Here is a 7,508-nt window from a genome sequence, read left to right as displayed (position 1 = left end):
TGACTCCCTCTGATTGGCCATTGTCAAATAAAAATGTTATTTGTTTACATGCAAAGAATACAATGTGAAATGCTTAACTTGGGATTGTGCCAATTTGGTAGCTGGCTTGGGTAAACTTAATACTTTAAATATGGGATTATGTTCTTCGTTAAATGGTCACCACTACCACTGTATCTCCACTTTGGTCTCATGATTACCTGCCATAAGAAGCACTGTCGTGTTAGGTGCTGGTTGGGAATGGCATTGTTAGAAAATGTCAAAGTAAAAGTAATGTGTCTGGATTTGTGAAATGGAATGATTATTCAATCATGTGTTTGAGATATGTATGGTTAAAATAAAGTGTCAAAACAAGAAAGCACGTCTTAATTAATTATTTTAAACCTAAACTCTTAATTGTCGAGCTAGCCCCCACGCCACAATTCTATTTTAGATTTCTCGAGTTCCATAAATCTGCTAATCTTTCCTTGGGAATTTATTAAATATTTTTTTTAAAGAAAAGGAATCGAGAGCACCCTTTTTATTTATTTAAAAACTATGTTAATATTTCATATACACATGTGTATTAGAAAGCACTATAAAACTTGGAAATCAATACTTATTGTAAGACATTGAGACTGAAATAACCACCTAAATTAACCTGGGTTTAGTAACCTCCAGGATCTTCATCAAAATCAAAGCTCTCTTGAATTAGGAAAAATCCTTTCAAGTCTAAGGCCCTCCTCGTGGAGGACATTCCACATTGTTGAAGAAAAATTCTAATTCATCAACTTTCACGTTTTTTTTCACAAATGGCCTCCATTGATAGCAGTGACAATGTGAGGCGTTTACTAGTCGAACTTAAGTTATCAACATTGCAGGACAATGAATCAAAATTCACATCAAAATCGCAATATTGAGATGTGCAATGTCCGATCGCAAACATGCCAATATTTTGAAAACGCCACTCAGCTGCGTGTAACGTCCGTTTTTATAGTTTACCCGTCATCTCTCTCTTGCGCCTGCTTCCACATACAAAGCCCCGCCGCCTGTCACTACGGAGCAGCGCGATTACTCCTACCTCGCTGTTAGATTCACTCTAAGGTTGCATGCTGTTCTTTAGGTCCAACTGCAGTTAACACATTGTCCAACAACGAACATGCTGCTTTCCACTTTGCTTCTAAATGTAAATTGTTATTTATTGATTAATTTACCCAAGTGTTTTCGATCCACGTATATCGCAATATTTGGTTCAGAAAAAAAATCGCTATTCGATTTTTTTCCGTCATCGTTCAGCCCTACTCTGTGGTTCAACAGTCTGGGACCTCTGCAATGCCAAACCGTTCCCTTGAGCTCAATCTTATATCTCACCCGTTTTGGCATCTTAAAGAATGGGAAAAGTGGTTGCAACATGCCAAGAATAACTTGGCCTACTAGTGGTGTCTACCTTATCGATAGTATCGATCGTCTCAGGAATCAGGCCTCTATCTCAGGCGTGTGCACGCTACATTCCTCTGTCGTGCTAAAAGACGAGTGTGCTCATCCGCCGTCGTCCGCGCACATTTGACAGGACTTCCAGAGCAGCCCGATCACTGGTCCCGCATGCACTTGGCGTTGTCGCGGACGCTCACGAAACACAGCGTGTTTGATAAACCCCGTTGCTCATGGCAGTGCACGCGATATGTAGAAAGGGCCTCCAGGGAGTTCTGTCCCTGGAGATCATTGTGGGGGTGGAAGTCCCGCACAGTGTGAAGCCGTAGTATTGGCGCCCAGCAGAGCACGTAGGCAAGCCAGCACCAGAATCAGCACCACCACCGATCCTGCTCGCCTTGTCAGCCGCTTCCGGATCTGCTCTGTCTGGAAGCCAGGTACGCTCTTGAACCACAGCTCCCGCCAAGATCCTGGCGCTAGCACAGGCCTTGACGCCATGTCCCCGGCGGACTCCAGGGCAAAAGATGAAGAGGAAAGTAGAAGCGGTAGTAGAGCTTGTGATCCCACGGCCAGGAATCTGGCGCAGACGGGCGTGTGCTCTGACTGGAGGATGTCGCGCGGTACATAGTGTTGGTGCTCAGAAGAAATAGGTAGAGGGGATGGAGATCTGAACGATCGGTACGATCCACTACGGCCCAGAGATCAGGCTGTAGGCCGTCGGTAACTTCATGCGAGGCTTCATTAGGCGGGGACGATGGCCATGTACCTGGGAACACAAAGCGGAAAAAGACAGACAAAATGCAAAAGAAAGCAGTTGGAAGTTGAGTTTATTGAGCGTCAAGGTGTTTTATGTCAAGCTTTAGTACCCTTGTTAAGCTTTTATACTCTTGCTTATATCATAGACAGTAATGGTTGCGGAAATATCCAAGATTCTGCAACGACGATTATACACCTTACCAGGCAAACTCCTTTCTATATTTACAAACTTGAGTCAGCCTATGGAGTTCTTGGGAAACCCAACTACCCGAACCATTCCAATGAGGGAATTTATAAATAAATTATCTGGGCTCCCGAAAGACTGATGTCTAGTAATATAGTATATATATATATTTTTAAATGGACTGATAAGCAACCCTAGTTGCTAGGGGGGGTGGAGACATTGTTGGATGCGTTGGGAGATTGGGGTGGGAGTGACTTTTTGCTCTGTGGTATGATCATGCGGTGATTCAATGCTTCTGTATTTGCGTACCTTAAAAAAAAATTAAGTATTCTTTTTTAAGTGCAGGCCATGGGTGGATGCCGAGCTAACATGAAATTATACAAATGTGTGTATTGCTGCCCTGTACCCCCCCCCCCCCCCCCCCCCACACACACACACACACACACACACACACACAACACCCACACACAAAAAAATACACAATTAAGTACAAGATTTAGCCCCCCAAAAAAAAGTGTTTGACAAGAATTGATGATAATGCTATCAAAAAACATGTTATATTCCAGTAATTTGGAGAACACTTCTGCCGTTATTTAATGCATGATAATTTATGATCTTGAGGTATTTCAGCTTACTCAACTAGTTCAAATAAATGGTCTACATTAGTATCATTAAACCGACTGTATCCAAATCTTCATAATATACCCAACCAGCACTAGTTGACAATATAAAGTAAGAGGCACCTATATAAACTACAGGTAGTCCTGTACTGGACGTTGTTTGGGTGAACAGTGGCGAAATATGGAACACAACATAATTTTGGTAAGCTGTACATGCATGATCTAGTCTAATCTTTGTGAAAAAACATCTGAGCAAAAAATGATTTTTTAGGCTCACCATCTAGATAATAGGCTACTGCATAGGCGATTAGCTCTCCCTTCACACAAAAGCTAGCCCTACATTTGTAAAAACCTACCCAGATTACATAATTGTATCAAACTATAGAAAGTTGAAAAAAAATAATTCATTATTATTTTTTTTTTTTTTTCTCCAACAATAAACTAAAAAAAATTTTTTAGAAAAATTATTTTTTTTTTTATAACATTTTTTTTTTATTTTTAAAATTTTTATTATTCTATTTATAAAAAAAAATAAAGTTTCATTATTTTATATTTTTTATTTTTTTTTTCTTATTTTTTTATTTTTTTTTTTTTTTTTTTTGATTAAAAACATTTTAATATTTTATTTTTACATTTTTTATTATTTTTTTTTTTTATTTTTTTTTATTTTATTTTTTTATTTTTTTTTGTTTTATCAATTTTTTTTTTAAATAAATTTTATTTAAACAAAATTAAAATAAAACAAAATTTTTATTTTAATTTTTGTAAATTTTTTTTTATATTTTTTTTATTTCTGTATTTACAAAAAATTTAAAAAAATTTTAGTTTTGTTATTTTTTTTTTTTTTTTTTTTTTTATAACAATAGTAAATCATGTTGTGAGCGATTTTCCTTTACAGACGGAAATCACAAAGCTCTTTCATGAGAGTAACATTAAAATCAAAAAGCTTTATTATAGGCTAAAATACACCAGAAATTGAAAAGAAGCTAGCGGTCTAGTACTATACAAAATACAGGAAAATAATAAGGGAGGTACTAAGGGACAAAACAATATAACTTTGGAAAATAAATTGTTTAAGACCCAACAACTGATAGCACAACATAGATCCATTAAGCGAAAGCCAGTCTTGAAGAAGTTTTCTGAGTTCAGACTTAAAAGGCAGTGGTGTCTGGGGCCTTGTAGGGGTGGGAGACACGTTTTTAGGCCGGTCTTTGACGGAACGTTGAAGACCTGTTTGGGGCTGAGGAGTTGCACTGAGTATGGGACCAGAAGCATTAAGGGGATTTGGAAGACTAACAGGAGGATTTGAAGTTGATCTGAAATTGGATGGGTAAGCCATGAGAGAGGCTAGGAATGGGGTGATGTGGGCAGATCTCCAGTCCTGTGAAGACCTTGGCAAGCTCTGTTCTGCACAAAGCTGCAGCCTGCTGGATGCTGTTTTTTCGGGGAGACTACCAAAGAAGGCATTTCAGTAATAAGTGCGAAAGAAACTCTAGAGAAGGTTGTGGACGCAGGTTTCAGTCCCTGTCAAGGTGTGAGACACTGTGGCATCAACATAGAGCAGGTCAGGTCCCTGTGTGAACTACCCTGGCAATCAACATAGAGCAGGTCAGGTCCCTGGTGAACTTTGGCATCAACATAGAGCAGTCAGGTCCCTGGGAACTGTTGGCATCAACATAGAGCAGGGTCAGGCCGCTGGTGAACTACTGCATCCAACATAGAGTATTACTAACAGACTGTCTGCTAACTAGAAACAAATAATGCTCCTGTTGTCAATTAGAGATATTTTTATATTTTCCGTGTGGAGAAGGGAATGTAGATAGAACTGCCGTGTTATTGGGAAGAAGCTTTGATAACCAGGGAGAATATCCCATCGCTGCCACGGACGTAGCCGACCAATGCAGAGAGAGAGAGCAGCCGATTCGATGACCCTGCAGAGGTTAAGCGCTCTACMCCCCGCGTCACAAAGCCTGGGCCTTAGGCAGAGCCAGTAGAAACAATCACATACCATGTGGTTCACAATTATTATAAATGACGTTTTTTTACAACATTGTCTTCAGTATCCTCTGACAATGATAATTAAATGGTCTTTGAAACGGCACTCTTCAGTCATTGTAAAATACKTTTTTAATACTTACACCCCTCAAGGTATTTCAAATAGCCATTAGGCAGGCCTAGTTATTGGTTGTGTTTCAAATGGTACTATTTTCTCTACATGGAGCACTGCTGGTTGTGCACTATTTAGGGAATAGGGTGCCCATTTGGGACGCACTCATACTTCTATCTCTAACAATACACTGTAGCCAAGCCAATAAGTCAGCCCCATTACTAGAGGTTCTAAACATTAGTCCAATCAGAGTTTATCGGTATTCTAATAGGAGTCATATGAACATGTGTTCTGTGATTTATTCTCTAGGTTTAATGTGAATGTGGTTTTAATCAACTAGAGGTTGACTTTCCCTACAGTCACTGTGGTTATTAGAGGGGTTTACACATGAGAACAGTGAAAAGAGAGCGAGAGAGAGACACAGACAGACAGGAGAACTATCGCCACCTGGTGGCCTGTTATTGTAATGACAACTGGAGAGTTGTACAGAACTGGCATATTGATGTCTGCCTGATGGTTAAATCTTTCTGAACGGTGGCTAATGACTGTCTTGTCAAATGTACACTATAGTGGCCTGGAAATACGATGACATTGCTAAAGTAGACAAATAATTAATGGAAAACAACTTTGCCATCATTATGAAGTCATCAAGTTTACTTTAGAGAGATGGCAATGATGCCATCAGCTAGCAATGTTTGTCAGAAATAGCTAGCAATGCTAACGTTAGCTAGCTAACAATTTGGTGCTCTACCCTCAATCTTAGCTAGCTAGCTAATGTTATACTACATCTAAACTCAATCTGAAGACATCACAATGAGGATTAACGCTTGTCCTACTAATTATTTCGAATCTGTTCAAATGGCGCCATACTGGATCAATCAAATGTATGTATTTATCAAGCACTTTTTACATCAGCTGATGTCTCAAAGTGCTATACAGAAACCCAGCCTAAAACCCCAAAAGGCAAGCAATGCAGATATAGAAGCACAGTGGCTAGGAAAAACTCCCACCTAGGAAGAAACCTAGAAAGGAACCAGGCTCTGAGGGGTGGCCAGTCCTCTTCTGGCTGTGCCGGGTGGAGATTATAACAGAACATGGCCAAGATGTTCGTAGATGACCAGCAGGGTCAAATAATAATAATCACAGTGGTTGTAGAATACAGTATGTCCAGAAGGGAGCGAATGGAATGGAATCAAACACAATGGAAACCACGTGTTTGATGCCATTTCACCCATTCTGCTCCAGCCATTACCACGAGCCTGTCCTCCCCAATTAAGGTGCCACCAACCTCCTGTGGTCTCGTTCCGCTACTGGACAGCCTCTCATCAGGGATTGCTTTCATTTGGGGAGATTGAAAAATATGACCTTTTCATTCAAGATAGGAGGAACATACTGTTTCAGATGATAATAAAACATGTTTTGTTTAGTGACTTTTTCCTCAACTTGTTTCTATAACTTTCTAGCAAGTCAAGCTAGCTTACAGAGCTGCTAGCTAAAAGCTAGGCTATACTGTAGCTAGCAAACTCCACCTAGTAATTATAATAAAAAAACAAACGTCATTACCATCACAAACTTAAATGGGAGGCAACAGTCCTAATATACTTGGCTTAACAGCCAATGTGTATTATTTAACATTCCTATTAAAATAGTATTCACTTATAAGAATGGATCATTGTTTACAATACAAGTTGTAGTTTTCCCATAAACCCTCTCGGGGTGAGAGGGAGGGAGGGGCAGGGCAGGGTGAGAGGTTGGGGCAGGGCAGGGTGAGAGGTTGGGCAGGGCAGGGTGAGAGGGAGGGGCAGGGCAGGGTGAGAGGGAGGGGCAGGGCAGGGTGAGAGGTTGGGGCAGGGCAGGGTGAGAGGTTGGGGCAGGGCAGGGTGAGAGGGAGGGGCAGGGCAGGGTGAGAGGGAGGGGAGGGCAGGGTGAGAGGTTGGGGCAGGGCAGGGTGAGAGGGAGGGGTGAGAGGTTGGGCAGGGAGAGAGGGAGGGGTGAGAGGGAGGGGCAGGGAGAGAGAGGCCCTCCTTCCACTAACCAATAAGATGCGCTGTGTGTTAATGTGGAGGATTATTCTAGAAGGTAGCAATCAACACAGTGTATGACAGTAGTAGATGAAATAGTGTTAATATACTTCAATGAACATGATAAACAGATGAGCAAACTGTAGGGGGAAAAAACAGTACTTCGCAATATATTGGATAAAAAGCAATGAGATACAAAACTATTTTAAGATCAAATGTTTTATCAGCTAAGCGAGTTATGCGCCTGCTGCGAGTTTTTCCAGTCCCTGTGCAGAATGTTTTCGATAGAATTGAATGATTTCTACTCTAATAGATTGTAGTTAGTCTATTGTTTTGAGACGTAGAATCATCTCTGTCTGTCCAGTAACCCGGAGTATCACCAGAAAGTATATTCTACTATTCAATATATCTGG

General features: G+C 40.5%; 1 pseudogene; it reads right to left on the bottom strand.

Moving 5' to 3' along the window:
- Nucleotides 1-6,416, bottom strand: part of LOC139025599 (prokineticin receptor 2-like) — a 20,727-nt pseudogene extending 14,311 nt beyond the window's left edge.
- Between the last annotated feature and the right edge of the window lie 1,092 nt (nt 6,417-7,508).

The sequence above is a fragment of the Salvelinus sp. IW2-2015 genome, unplaced genomic scaffold (genome assembly GCF_002910315.2).
Source record: "Salvelinus sp. IW2-2015 unplaced genomic scaffold, ASM291031v2 Un_scaffold2917, whole genome shotgun sequence".
Lineage (NCBI taxonomy): Eukaryota > Metazoa > Chordata > Actinopteri > Salmoniformes > Salmonidae > Salvelinus > Salvelinus sp. IW2-2015.
Note: the sequence above shows the minus strand (reverse complement) of the source record. Positions and strands in the feature narration are given on the sequence as shown.